Source organism: Ascaphus truei, chromosome 4 (genome assembly GCF_040206685.1).
Source record: "Ascaphus truei isolate aAscTru1 chromosome 4, aAscTru1.hap1, whole genome shotgun sequence".
NCBI lineage: Eukaryota > Metazoa > Chordata > Amphibia > Anura > Ascaphidae > Ascaphus > Ascaphus truei.
In genome coordinates this window covers 188,696,289-188,712,028 of record NC_134486.1, presented here as the reverse complement: position 1 = coordinate 188,712,028, position 15,740 = coordinate 188,696,289, and the positions used below count along the sequence as shown (strand labels likewise).

The window sequence follows — 15,740 nt, the reverse complement described above, 5'->3', positions numbered from 1 at the left end:
TCCTATGCCAAAGAAGCTTTTGTAGTGATTTCAGTAGTCCCGGTCTGTTACCTTCTCATCAGGCAGATGCTCCGCCTCATCCTCTCTTGTATCCTGTGACCCATATCGGTTGGAGCACGCTGAAGCTGCCAGACATCCACCCACAACATAACAGTGAGTTTTACTATAAGGATTTATTTTGGCTGCTCAATTTATATATACCTTGTGCTAGAGGTTTTGGGTGATGCCATACCACTGTGAAGTTTAAGTGTCGGCGGGGGACATCACGAACTGACAGCTGTGGTGATTGTGGATTTCATTTGCATAGCTGTACGCAGCTTTCATTTTGCCGGTGTTTTTGAGTTGCGCCACTAGGGGGCGTGGGGCTCCTTTCTTCTCTACAAGTCTGGTTCTGCTTTATGTTAATGCTCAGGGGGGCGACCCGTTGTCTACAACAGACCCCCCGATCAAAGACTTCACCATTCTAATTGTATACAATAGGACGGAGAAACGCAGGGCTTGAGTGTTCTGTAAGTGCTATAATTCACACTTACAGACAAAGGATTTCCTGACCTGATACAAGTCTGGACAAATAGGGGAACCTCAGGGTCTATATACTAGTACACACCTATACAGTAGAGTTCTTTAGCGGCATCCTGGTTATTCCTGAACAGTGGTCTATCATACCCACTTGTTCATACTGCAGTACACAGATTAGTGTTTAAGTGCAGTTTATCTGAATTTGATCCAGAACACCTCACTGAGTGTTCATACCTATAGGATCGGAGCGTTTAATTATCGTTTTACTACCCCTTATTTTAATTTGGATAATAAAGTTTAAGTTTTAATGTGTTCATCATATCACCCTTCAGGTGTTTAGAGTGCCCATACTAGGTTTCTGCTCTTTGTTAGTTTGATTACAGATACAAGTCTGGTAGACTTTTAAGCGCCCTGACTTTAGTGTGGGGCTAGAGAAATGAGACCCCCAGGGCCAGATGTGCGCATGTGCCATGCCAACTAACTGGGGGCATGATCCAACAATGCTTCCCACGTTAGCTGGCAAAGAGGAATTGGGTGCAGATAATTGTCACCGAATGGCTAGCACCCAATGCCAGGGTATAGGACTGGAATCCCATATAAACCAGGGTTAGCTCTATGCCCATTGTCTTCATTTTTCTACAACTACTTGTTACCTGATGCCTGAATGAACTGCCAATCCTGTACCTGATTGCTTCATTGTCCAACCCCTAAGTAAGTGCTATATTTTGTCTGTTATTTGTGCAATCTTGTGTGTTCACCTTCTTTAAGGAATAAACTTAATTTATCATATCCTAGTCGTGTTCAATTCAACCCAGATATTTGTGTATATTATAACCTTTCACAAGTTACCGTGACAGCCACCGCCGCTGCCACAGCCGCCGCCAATGCTGCTGCCACTGCCGCCGCTGCCAATACTGCCCCCGCTGAGCGTAGAAAGGCTGAATTGGATGCGGATCTAGAATCTCTAAGCAAAGAAGAGGACGCCGCTGCCGCCATAGCCCAAGCTGAAGTTTTAGAGGCATCTGCGAGACAGGATGGTGGGGATTAACCGTACAGACGGATAGCCTCAGAGGATTCAGTCCAACGCACTGAAGACTATGTGAGGAACCTCTTCAGTGTAAACACCAGCCCACCATCTCAACACGACGAGGGTGACACCACAGATACTGAAGACTTACTAAGTCCACGTGGAGAAGACGCTGTTCCTTCAAGGATACACGCTACCAGCCGCAACAGTGATCCAAATGCCAGCGCGCACTCAGATGCACAACAGGCTAGCAATCCAGGTACAGCCACAAGGGAAAACACAGCCCCTCACACTGACCAGCAGTCATCACCCGTCCATGCCAAGGAAGAGGCAACCGCAAGGACCCTCCCGGCAACAATATCAGAACAAGAACAACACACCGATTCATCAGGCTTAACAGACACGGGCAAGTACATGATCCGGCGTGACATGGTGCAAACAGGACTAACGAACTTTGATGACCGTCCTGAGAACTACCGAATATGGAAGTTAACATTCAAAGATGCACTCAAAAGCCTGGGCTTCTCTGCAAGGGAAGAACTCAGCCTACTAACCAAATGGCTGTGGAAAGAATCCATAGAACATGCGAAGAGACTAAGGGCAGCAAATGTGAACCACCCTCAAGTAGGTCTCGACTTAGTATGGGAAAGGCTAGAGGAGTGCTACAGTAGCCCCGAAGCAGTCGAAGACGCACTCTTCAAGTGAGTCGACAGCTTTCCCAAAATCACAGATAAAAACTACTCGAAGTTACGAGAACTCGGGGATCTGCTGCAGGAGCTGGAATCTGCAAGAACAGACCAATCCCTAACAGGTCTCAACGTCCTAGACAAGGCTCATGGAGTGAGACCCATCTTGGAGAAGCTACCCTACAACCTCCAAGAAAGATGGACTTCACATGGCTCAAAATACAAAAGGGAGAAGCAAGTCGCCTACCCCCCCTTCTCAGTCTTCTTGAGCTTCATTCGCGAAGCAGCAAGGACGAGAAACAATCCTAGCTTCATCTTAGGTGCGCAGACCACATCCAATGCTAGTCACCCGAAGAATGAATGGCCAGCGGCGAGATACGGTAATGTCAGAACACCCATCTCGGTCCACAGGACGGACGTGTCCCCTACGACCCATGCTATCCCGACCAGTAGGCCGCCGGGAACAAGAAACCAAGGGACCTTAACAAAGAATGTCCTATACACAAATACGCTTAACAAGTGTATCGGATTCAGAATGAAGCCTATAGAGGAGCAAAAGAATTTACTCAGGGAATGGGGAGCTTGCTTCAAATGTTGTGCATCCACAGCTCATTTATTCAAGGACTGTAAAGAAGCTATAAAATGCACAGAGTGTAATAGTGACAGGCACATAGCATCTTTACACCCAGAGACAATGAAGCCCAAACCATGCAAGGCCCCTAACCCTGCGACAAAGCAGGGCGGGGAGGAAGAAGAGGGGAAGACATCCCCCACATCAGTAGCATCCAAATGCACAGAGATATGTGGAGTAGGAAGCGACGGTAGATCTTGCTCTAAAATATGTCTTGTAGCAGTGCACCCAGAGGGACAACCTGAAAGAGCTAAAAGGATAATAATAATAATAATATCATGTTCTTGTATAGCGCTGCTAGTTTTACATAGCGCTTTACAGAGACATTTTTCAGGCACAGGTGGAGCTTACAATCTATGTTTTTGGTGCCTGAGGCACAGGGAGATAAAGTGATGTGCCCAAGGTCACAAGAAGCCGACACCGGGAATTGAACCAGGTTCCCCTGCTTCAAACTCAGTGCTAGTCAGTGTCTTTACTCACTGAGCAACTCCTTCTCCCATGTATGCTATTATCGATGACCAGGGCAACCGGTCATTGGTCAGGTCAGAATTCTTTGACATGTTCAACATACAAGACAGCGCCTCTCCCTACACGCTCAGAACGTGCGTGGGGCAAATGGAAACTACAGGGAGGAGAGTGAATGGCTAAACCATATGTTCAGTGGATGGCAAAGTGAAAATGCCTCTTCCCACACTCATCGAGTGCAAACACATGGCGGAAGATAGGAGCGAAATCCCTACACCAGACGTGGCACGATACTACCCCCACCTCAAGGCAATAGCTGATCGTATCCCACCACTAGACGAAGACGTCCAGATCTTGCTGCTACTTGGCAGGGACATCATGAGAGCACACAAGATCCGCGAACAGCGAAACAGGGTCCATAATGCTCCAAGCGCTCAAAGGCTTGATCTAGGATGGGTGGTAGTGGGAGAAGTATGCATAGACAGGATACGCAAACCCGACAACGTAGATGCCCTACGAACAAACCTGTTGGAGAACGGTCGTGCATCCCGCTTTAAACCATGTCCGAACCACTTCCAGGTCCACGAGAAGCTCGAGACCAAAAAGATATATGGAGACGTGCTTATGGCAGACAAATGCACTGATGACCTAGGGTGTACAGCGTTCCAGACAACAAAGAAAAATGACAAACAGGCGCCATCGATGGAAGATAGAGAATTCCTGAGGTTAATGGATAAGGAGCTCTTCAAGGATGAATTAGGCAGTTGGGTGGCCCCACTACCATTCCGTTCACAAAGATGACGCCTCCTAAACCACAGAGACAACACCATGTCTAGGCGCACTTTGCTCGCCGTAACCTACAAAGGAACCCGGAGACCAAGAAACACTTTGTGGCCTTCATGCAGAAGATATTCCTCAGTGGTCACCAAGAACTGGCGCCCCCACTGAAGGAAGGCGAAGAATGCTGGTACCTACCATCATTTGGTGTCTACCACCCCCAAAAACCTGGTCAAATCCGAGTAGTATTCGATTCCAGTGCTCAGCACCAGGGAGTCTCCCTAAACGATGTTCTCCTCACCGGACCGGACCTGAAAAACAGTCTTCTGGGAGTGTTGATCCGCTTCCGCAAGGAGCCAATTGCCATCATTTCGAGGAGATAGGTTGGGTAAACTTAGACGACAGGAAACTTATTGAATTTTTAAATTGCAAACAATGGCTCCAGACAGTCTTAATGAAGATCTGGATCTCCTTGCTTTCCAATAAATAGACATTTTCTGAAATGAAATTGTCTATTTTCCCGCACATAGCTCCAATAGGTTCACTGTCATTTTTATCTTTATTTTTATTTATATGCATTCTCCCTGGTCTGTGTTTGATACTCTACCTGTATGTACATAATCAATATTGTGTGCCCTATAGACATACATGTTTTCTATATCTCATCTCCATCTACCAACTTGTGCTTTTCACCCATTGAGTAGTATAGGTTTTTCCTATGAGTCCCCTGAATTCTTGCCAACACTTAGGGTCCCTTATACCCTAGGAATTTGTAACATTATTAACCCATCCAGAATCTAGGAGGTTAATTCAGAGATCCAGTTATCAGGATTTCTAATCCTCTTCTCTGTCTCTCTGTAATATCCCTAAGAGTTCATAATTATAAATTTATAATTATATTACATACAAGATATAATTCTGTTTGAAAATTAAGTTCCATACATCTTGAATGAATTATTCCTGTATACAGTAATATCTATTTAACTTTTAAAAGTAATTTTAACAATTTTATATAAACATGTATAATATGTTTTTTAATAACATGTATAATATGTTTTTAATACTTTATAACACTGTTTAATCACTTTTCATTCCCATTTTTACATTTTACATTTGTTATACTATTGCTTCTAATAACCACTGATAACCTCCCCCACCCACCCCTTAGATGCAGACTAGTGAGAGCAGACAACGACCAAAGCAATTAACTAATCAATTGGTTCTATTTGAACCTGAGCTTCTCTGCACAAAGTGTGTATATATATCGAGGTAGGGGGAGGTGCATCCCTATCCCTGACGAAGCCACATCACGTGGTGAAATGCGTAGGAGGAGCCAGCATTGAATCCAGTGTACAGAGTGAACGAGGAAGCTGTGAGGTGAATTTCCTGCTGCCTGCTGCTGATTAGGCTGACCAGCCTGCTGCCTGTCCTTACCGGAATCTAGTGACTGTGGAAGTCCAACCGGAGGGGGTAACTTGTAGACACCCAGGACTGTACATCTGACGGCGCATGCCAAGGAGACCCACAACCCCCGCTTACTCATGGAGGAAGTGAGTCCTAACAGTGTATACGCCCGATCCAGCCCTGAAGCAGGAACTATCTGGTGTTATCCCCAGAGATGAAGGACTCCGCAGGAACTGACAGCCAACAGCTGCAATCCAGACACCATCCACCAAAACAGGCAATATTTCTGTCCTTTTACACATAGTTACATAGTTACATAGTAGATGAGGTTGAAAAAAGACATACTGCACCGACACACTTTATTCGAGAAAATACCCAGTATGTACCTGGCAGATACCTGGAATGCGCCGCTCCTCACCTCTGACAAGCCCCGTTGTGTTTGCCTTCCCAGCCTGGGTTCATGCCTGGCTGACGGGCGGCTGATCTGTTAAATGATAATGATTAGGATTTAATAGGCTGCAATGCTTCGCGTGTCTACCAGATGGCATAAATTCATGAATTGTAATGCAGTATATATATATATATATACTGTGCAGTATTGCAGCCAGTGGGAATAAAATGCTTCAATCCCTGCCTGGAAAATACCTCAATGCACTCGGGCAGAAAACAGTCACAAACCTCAATACACCCGGGTATACCCGAATTCGTGGGACTAGCCGAGCTCGAATAAAGTGTGTCGCCAGTGTAGGTCCATCAAGTTCAACCCATGCTAAATTTAGACAACAGATACTTTATCCTATATCTATACTTACTTATTGATCCAGAGGAAGGTAAAAAAAAAACCCCATTAAGGGGAAAAATTAATTCCTTCCTGACTCCAAGAATTGGCAATCGGATTAATCCCTGGATCAACATCCTTCCCATGTATACTTATTTGGTATATCCCTGTATACCTTTCCCATCTAAAAAGATGTCCAACCTTTTTTTGAACAAATCTATTGTATCTGCCATCACAGTCTCCATGGGTAATGAATTCCACATTTTAACTGCCCTTACTGTAAAGAACCCTTTCCTTTGTTGCTGGTGAAATTTCCTTTCCTCCAACCCTAAGGGATGGCCCCGAGTCCTTTGTACTGCCCGTGGGATGAATAGTTCTTTTGAAAGCTCCTTGTATTGTCCCCGAATATATTTGAATATAGTTATCATATCCCCTCTTAGACGCCTCTTTTCTAATGTAAATAAATCTAATTAGCTAGCCTCTCCTCATAAGTTAGAATGCCCATCCACTTTATTAATTTGGTGGCTCTTCTCTGCACTCTCTCTAGTTCCATAATGTCCTTTCTTAGGATTGGTGCCCAAAAACCCTTTCCTTTGTTGCTGGTGAAATTTCCTTTCCTCCAACCCTAAGGGATGGCCCCGAGTCCTTTGTACTGCCCGTGGGATGAATAGTTCTTTTGAAAGCTCCTTGTATTGTCCTCGAATATATTTGAATATAGTTATCATATCCCCTCTTAGACGCCTCTTTTCTAATGTAAATAAATCTAATTAGCTAGCCTCTCCTCATAAGTTAGAATGCCCATCCACTTTATTAATTTGGTGGCTCTTCTCTGCACTCTCTCTAGTTCCATAATGTCCTTTCTTAGGATTGGTGCCCAAAATTGTACTCCATATTCAAGGTGTAGTCTTACTAATGCTTTGTAAAGGGGCATAATTATGTTTACTTCCCTTCCATCCATTGCCCGTTTGATGCAAGATAAGATCTTGTTTGCCTTTTCAGCTACTGCATGACATTGGGCACTATTGCTAAGCCTGCGGTCTACAAGCACTCCTAAATCCTTCTCCATCAAGAATTCCCCCAATATATCTCCATTTAATTTGTAAGTCGCCTTTTTATTCTTGCATCCCAAATGCATAACTTTACATTTATCTGTATTAAACCTCATCTGCCATTTACCTGCCCACGTTTCCAGTCTCTCCAAGTCCTTCTGAAGAGAAATTACATCCTGCTCTGATTCTATTACCTTACACAATTTAGTATCATCAGCAAAGATGGAGACTTTGCTCTCGATCCCATTAATAAACAAGTTAAAAAGCAGGGGTCCCAGTACCGATCTCTGAGGTACTCCACTCACGACTTTAGCCCAACCTGAAAAAGTTCCATTTATGACAGCCCTCTGTTGTCAGTCCTTTAACCAGTTTTCAATCCAGGTGCATATATTATTACTGAGTCCAATTTTCTTTATTTTGTACACCAATCTCTTGTGTGAAACCAAAAGCCTTTGCAAAATCTAAGTAGACCACATCAACTGCATTACCCTGGTCTAAATTCCTACTTACCGCCTCAAAGAAACAAATAAGGTTAGTTTGGCATGATCTATCCTTCATAAATCCATGCTGACAATTACTAATAATTTTTTTTCCATTAGGTATTCCTGAATATTAGCCCGTATTAAACCTTCAAGTAGTTTCCCTACTATTGAAGTCAGGCTTACAGGTCTGTAATTTCCTGGTTGTGATCTAGCTCCCTTTTTAAATATAGGCACCACATCTGCTTTACGCCAATCATGTGGTACTGAGCCTGTGGAAATGGAGTCCCTGAATATTAAATATAATGTATTGTATTGTATTGTATTGTATGTCTTTATTTATATAGCGCCATTAGTGTACATAGCGCTTCACAGTAGTAATACATGTGGTAATCAAATAAATAACAGATAATATAAATAACAGATCATGGGAATAAGTGCTTTAGACATAAAAGTAACATTTCGGAAGAGGAGTCCCTGCCCCGAGGAGCTTACAGTCTAATTGGTAGGTAGGGAGAACGTACAGAGACAGTAGGAGGGAGTTCTGGTAAGTGCGTCTGCAGGGGGCCAAGCTATATGTATCATGTGTTCAGAATATCCACAGTGCTCTTCATATGCTTCTTTAAGCAAGTGTGTCTTAAGGTGGGTCTTAAAGGTGGATAGAGAGGGTGCTAGTCGGGTACTGAGGGGAATGGCATTCCATAGGTGTGGGGCAGTCAGTGAAAAAGGTTTAAGGCGGGAGAGGGCTTTAGATACAAAGGGGGTAGAAAGAAGACATCCTTGAGAAGAACGCAAGAGTCTGGATGGTGCATACCGAGAAATTAGGAATGAGATATAAGGAGGGGCAGAAGAATGTAAAGCTTTAAAAGTGAGGAGAAGAATGGAGTGTGAGATGCGGGATTTGATCGGAAGCCAGGAGAGGGATTTCATGAGGGGAGATGCTGAGACAGATCTAGGAAAGAGTAGAGTGATTCTGGCAGCAGCATTTAGGATAGATTGTAGGGGAGACAGGTGAGAGGCAGGAAGGCCGGACAGCAGGAGGTTACAGTAATCAAGACGGGAGAGAATGAGGGCCTGAGTCAGAGTTTTAGCAGTCGAACAACAGAGGAAAGGGCGTATCTTAGTTATATTGCGGAGGAAAAAGCAACAAGTTTTAGAAATGTTTTGAATGTGAGGGGCGAATGTGAGAGAGGAGTCGAATGTGACCCCTAGGCAGCGTGCTTGGGCTACTGGGTGAATGATTGTAGTTCCAACAGTAATGTGGAAGGAGGTAGTAGGGCCAGGTTTGGGAGGAAGTATGAGGAGCTCTGTTTTAGCCATGTTGGGTTTAAGGCGTCGGAGGGCCAACCAGGATGATATAGCAGAGAGACATTCAGAAACTTTGGTTTGTACAGCAGGTGTAAGGTCAGGTGTTGAAAAGTATATTTGTGTGTCGTCGGCATAGAGGTGATAATTAAACCCAAAAGATGTTATTAGGTCACCTAGAGAGAGTGTGTACAGAGAAAAGAGAAGAGGTCCCAGGACAGAGCCCTGGGGTACCCCCACAGAGAGATCAATAGAGGAGGAGGAGGTGTTAGCAGAAGAGACACTAAAAGTACGATGGGAGAGGTAGGATGAGATCCAGGATAGAGCTTTGTTCCGAATACCTAGAGTATGGAGAATGTGGAGGAGAAGAGGGTGGTCCACGGTGTCAAATGCTGCAGAGACGTCGAGTAATATGAGCAGAGTGTAATGACCTCTGTCTTTGGCAGCATTGAGGTCGTCAGTTATTTTAGTGAGGGCTGTTTCGGTGGAGTGAGCAGTGCGGAAGCCAGATTGTAGAGGGTCTAGGAGAGAATGGTTTTGCTATTACTGAGCTTAACTCCTTGAGAACTCTTGGATGTATGCCATCGGGGCCAGGTGCCTTATTTACGTTAATTTTTTCAAGTCGCTTATGAACTTCTCCCTCAGTTAACCAATTGTTCATTAATATGGAGGTTGTGACTTCATCCTGCGGCACTACTATTGAACTTGATTCTTCCCTTGTAAACACAGAGGCAAAGAATTTGTTTAATACCTCAGCTTTTTCCTTATCTCCAAACTACACACTACTATCAGTTCATTTCTTGAACTGATAATTATAGCAATTATATTTGTATCAGAACTACATTTATTCTATGTGGTTGTTTAGTTTTTGTCTATGCACTATTGTAATTTCTGTGCAATTTTCATGTTTATATGGTCTTCATAGGTTAATATAAAGTTGAATTTACTTGTTACTGCGTCTCCACTTAATTTCTTTTCTTTTCCCTTCAGGTTTATCTATAAGAGGAGTGGTATCCTCTTGTGTGGGCAGGCAGTAGTATACACCTACAAGGATTCTCTTTCACCAATTTTTGGAGGATTTTCCATATATCCATCTTTCAATTGGACTTTATATATTGGACGTTTCAATAGAATCATGCATGACATATGAGGTAATCTAGTGCTTAGCCGTTTTTAGGGATTGCATCAAGTATCAGTGGTTATTTATTTATGTTTTTTTATATTTATCATTTTGCACATTAGGATTGTAAGCAACTGTATTGTCAAATACTCTCATGATCATTATTCAATTGTGATTTATGCACTCTGGAGGATCCCTCCTTTGCTACACCCCCTCCCTGGTATCTACGGTTTGAAGTAGTCTGTGTATTATTAGCGCACCCATCTTGTACTCCAGGTGTTTTCACCAGTGCAATTTCTTTTTTTAGTCTTCTGGGAGTGTTGATCCGCTTCCGCAAGTTGCCAATTGCCATAACAGCAGACATCCAACAGATGTTCCACTGCTTCCTTGTGCGAGAAGACAACAGAAACTACCTAAGTTTCCTGTGGTATCAGAATGACGACATAGAGGACGAAATCATAGAGTACCGCATGAAAGTACATGTCTTCGGCAACAGCCCATCACCTGCGGTGGCCATCTACAACCTCAGAAGGACAGCCCAAGAAGAAAAAGTAGAGTTTGGGAAAGATGTGAGGAATTTTGTCGAAAGATACTTCTACGTAGACGACGGGTTGAAATCAGTCCCCACCGAAGAAGAAGCCATAGACCTACTCAAAAGGACACAAAAGATGTTAGCAAACACCAACTTAAGATTGCACAAAATAGCCTTCAATAGCGCCATAGTGATGATGGCGTTCCACACAGATGATCACGCAAACGATCTTAAGAACTTGGATTTGGGGACCGACATGCCTCCCATACAGCAGAGTCTGGGGATAAGCTGGAATCTCAAAACAGACGCATTCACATTCCAGGTGTTCATCGAGGAAAAACCCTACACCCGACGCGGACTCCTGTTCACGGTCAATAGTCTTTTCAACCCGCTGGGATTCGTGGCTCCAGTCACTATACAAGGGAAGTCTCTTCTCAGAGAATTGTCCCTTGAGAAGCAGGACTGGGATACCCCACTACCTTCAGAAAGACGGAAAGAGTGGGAAACGTGGAAGGATTATTTGAAGATCCTAGAGCAACTTCAGATCCCACGCCCCTACTCACCTACATCTCTCACCGCTGCACACAGCAAAGAGCTTTGCGTGTTCCCAGATGCCTCTACAAAGGCCATAGCAGTTGTGGCTTACTTAAAAACCGTGGACGTGGATGGAAGTTACCATATCAGGTTCATCCTTTGGCAAAGCTAAACTGGCGCCACAACCCGACCACACTATACCCAGACCCGAGCTAAGTGGCGCAGTATTTGCAGTAGAACTAGCAGAACTCATTGAAAACTAAATGAACTGCAAACCCGATGCTGTCAGGTTCTACACAGATAGCAAGGTGGTACTGGGCTACAGTAACGTAACAAGAAAAGAATATTCTACGTATACATGGCCAATCATGTAGAAAGGATCAGGAAGTCAACCCAACCAGAACAATGGTACCATGTGCCCACAGACCATGCAACCAGATCAGAACACGTCGTGGCTCACAGGAACCAACATTTCTAACGCAACCAACGGAAACACCATCAACCCCAGCCGACGACTTTGAACTCGTGGATCCCGAGAAGGGCACAGAGATAAGGCTTCAAGTATCCGTGTTACTCACGAATGTACTGCACAGAAACGCACTTGGATCATGTTGATTCCATCGCTCCTCAAGGTGGATAGCCCTCCTGCGAGCAGTGGCCCATCTCAGGCACATAGCCATCTACTTCCGCCAGACATGAGGTGGTAAAACGACCGGCTGCCATGGCTGGCACATTTGCAAAGAGGTGCGCACTGTGGACGAAGTTACAAGAGCAAAGGAGACCGTTCTCCGCCATGTTCAGAAAGAGACGTATGCGGAGGAGATCAGTTGCGTTTATGGAGGTAAGAGCATCTCTAAAAACAACCCACTTTGGAAGTTAAATCCCTTCATCGATGATAACGGCCTCATGAGAATAAAAGGCCGCCTCAACAAGTCCCAACTGAGCAGGGAGGAAAGCAACCCTCTTATCGTCCCTGGCCGGCATCACATCACCACTTTGTTGGTACGCTACCATGAACAAGTCATGCATCAGGGACGACACTTCACTGAAGGAGCTATCAGGGAGCGGGAATTTGGGTCATTGGCATGATAAGGTACGTGGCCAGTACTCTCCACAAATGTGTTAGGTGCCGAATGTTACGAGGCAAAAGCCAAGATCAAAGGATGGCAGACTAGCCACCCGATAAAGTTAGTACAGAACCCCCCTTTACCTGTGTAGGACTCAACGTGTTTGGACCCTGGATGGTAATCTCACGTAGAACAAGGGGCGGACTAGTGGACAGTAAACGATGGGTGGAACACTTCACCTGCATGAGTACACGAGCTATACACAGAGGTCATAGAATCTATGGACGCTTCGAGTTTCATAAACGCCCTCAGAAGATTCTTTGCAATCAGAGGACCAGTCAAACAAATACGCTCCGATTGTGGAACCAATTTTGTTGGAGCATGTAAGGAATTACAAATAAACGCTAAAGATGATAGAGGCAATAACATTCAGAGATACCTGCGTGACCAAGAGTGTACGTGGATATTCAACTCTCCTCACTCTTCTCACATGGGCGGAGCATGGGAACGCATGATCGGAGTGGTTCGGCGTATTTTGGACTATATGATGTTGAAAACTGATTTGACTCGACGTACCCATGAAGTGTAAACCACATTTATGGCCGATATGTACAAATGACAGTGGAGGCAGGTGCAGCACCTGGCCAACATATTTTGGGATCGCTTGAGACATGAATATCTCGTGACACTCCAGGAACGCCATAAATGGCAAACTGTTAAACCAGATATCCAAGAAGGGGATGTTGTTCTGTTGAAAGATAAAGTAGAAAAAATGTGATGCATCAATAATTAGAGAGAATTCCATCCATAGCATACAGTATATTGATAGTCAAGATGACAATGGAAAGTCCTGAAACAATGAATAGATGTGCAATAGGAGGGGATAAGTGCCTAGTGGAGTCCACTTGACCACCACAACTTAAACACAATAAACACCCGACCACATGAGCAAATCCAGAAATAAAGAAGCAATAAAGAAGCACAGGTGTCCATATATATATATGACTGGGCACTGCGGCCCTTTACCTGTGTGCTTGCATGGACGTTCCAGACATCAGGGGCATGATGCCCATCCAGATGAAGATACAGCAAGGTAGAGATGGATGATGGATTGCACTGCCAGGGAAATCCAACTCCCAGTGGAACCGGAAACATAAAGTGAAAGTGCACACTACAATATTGCAATAGGTCTGGTTTATTGCAGGTAAGGCAACAGCAACAGGACAACACGAACGCACCTACGCGTTTCATGCACGCGTTTCATGCACAGAGCACTTTATCAAGGTGACAAGATAGTACAACCAGATATCCAAGAAGGGGATGTTGTTCTGTTGAAAGATAGTCAGGTGACAAGAAACAAATTGCAGGTCTGGTTTATTGCAGGTAAGGCAACAGCAACAGGACAACACGAACGCACCTACGTGTTTCATGCACGCGTTTCATGCACAGAGCACTTTATCAAGGTGACAAGATAGTACAACCAGATATCCAAGAAGGGGATGTTGTTCTGTTGAAACATAGTCAGGTGACAAGAAACAAATTGCCTATGGGACTTATTATCAAAACCATCTCAAGCGAAGATGAAAGGGTCCGCAAGGTAGAAGTGAGGGTGACCCAACAAGGAATTGTTAAAACCTTTTTAAGGCCCATTACAGAGATTATCCTCCTAATGCCTAAATCGGACTACAGCAAGGAAGAACTGACTACCAGTTCTGTGGACTCTGAAGGACATTGTGGTGCAACCAGCTAACCTAGAGCGGTGCATCCACATGGCCTCCCTTATCAGAAGACTTTGGCCAAAGCATTTTGAAGCCAGGTACCGGCCGGTATCACATCGTTATGTGGACATGTACTTTGCATTATTATGTTATGTTTTAATTTGCATTGCACATATGTTCCACATATTCTAGTTATATAGTGGTATCTCCAGATACCAGACGGGGAGTGTCCTGGAACAGCAATATCTATTTCTGCTCCCTCTGTTTCCCCCCACCCCTTTATGCAGCTCTGCCTGCTGGCTTTATTTGGATGTAAGCTTTCCCAGCAGCTTTACTCCTAGTGCTGATGCTTTCTCAATAAAGTGAAGAAAATATAGCAGGACTTGGTGCTTTGGAAAGGGGGCCGGGTTAAGCTAACTGGAGCTATTCACACATCACACGTGATCCTGGTTCCAGGATAAACAGCATATATTTAGAAGGGCAGAAGGAGTGGCTCAGTGAGTAAACGGCATTGAATCTGCAAGCAATAACACCGAGTTAGGGGCCTGGTTCAAATCCCAGTGTCTGTGCCTTGTTACTTTGGGTAAATCACTTTATCTCCCTGTGCCTCAGGCACCAAAAACATAGATTGGAAGGCATGGACCCGTGCCTGCAAAAAAAAATCTATGTACAGCGCTGCATACACTGTCAGCACTATACAATAGAAACCATTAATATTATAAAATTTAAAAAGAAAAGATTAAGGAAATTTGGTTGTATGAACATAAATGAGTTAAGGTGTAGATTGTTAACTTTGTTCGGCTTTGACACAGCTTTAGGTAAATGTTGTCAGGATACTGTAGCTTTTCTAGATATTGGCTCCCTCCCTATAGTGATTTGGGGGGCCTTAGGAGGCTTTTTATGAGTAAGGCAACAGCACAGCAAGCTGGTTTGGGGGTGCTAGAGTATGGAAAGTGTGCTGTGAGGCATTTGGATGTATTGCCAAAGAGGAAACTCTGAGTTTAGCATGAAAAAAATCGCTGGCAGTGTCAAATTGGAGTTTGTTTTAGATGAGTACATTTTTGTATACATTTATTAAGCTATTTGAGGTCAGTTGAAAACTGGACGTTTGAAGTCTGAGGTAAAAGGACATTATTTAAGGTTCTTGAAGCCAGGTTATGAGTTATCATTTATTATAGGCTAAAGCTGTAAAATTCCGGGCATTATTGAAATCCCTGCTCTCTGATTGGTTAAAATTCTGGGCATTATTCATTCAGTAATACCCGGAATTTTTGCAGCTTGCAATGTGTTTATTTCCAGCCAATCAGATTTCAGAACAGCTCTGAGACAGGGCAGGGGATTAGTCAGGAGGCAGGAACAGCTCTCAGACAGGGCAGGGGATTGGCCAGATAGAAGCAGCAAGCAGTGACTCCTCCCCCTCCCTTCGTGAACACAGCTTCATTTTGAGTTGAGGAGCAAGAGAGTGTTTGTGTAGCTGCAAAGTAAGTGGCTGTCTGCAGTTTGTTTGTAGCTGCAGTGTCTCTGTGGGTGTAGCTGCAGTGTGTGTGTGTGTGCGTGTGTGTGTGTGTGTGTGTGTGTGTGTGTGTGTGTGTGTATGTAGCTGCAGCTGGTGTGTGTAGCTGCAGTGTGTGTGTGTGTGTGTGTGTGTG

At 44.2% G+C, this 15,740-nt stretch overlaps 1 protein-coding gene across 1 annotated transcript in view; it reads right to left on the bottom strand.

Annotated features, from left to right (window-relative positions):
* The window catches only part of C4H6orf118 (chromosome 4 C6orf118 homolog), a 276,968-nt gene that overhangs the window by 98,664 nt on the left and 162,564 nt on the right, over positions 1-15,740 (bottom strand). The gene's annotated exons all lie outside the window — the stretch shown is intronic.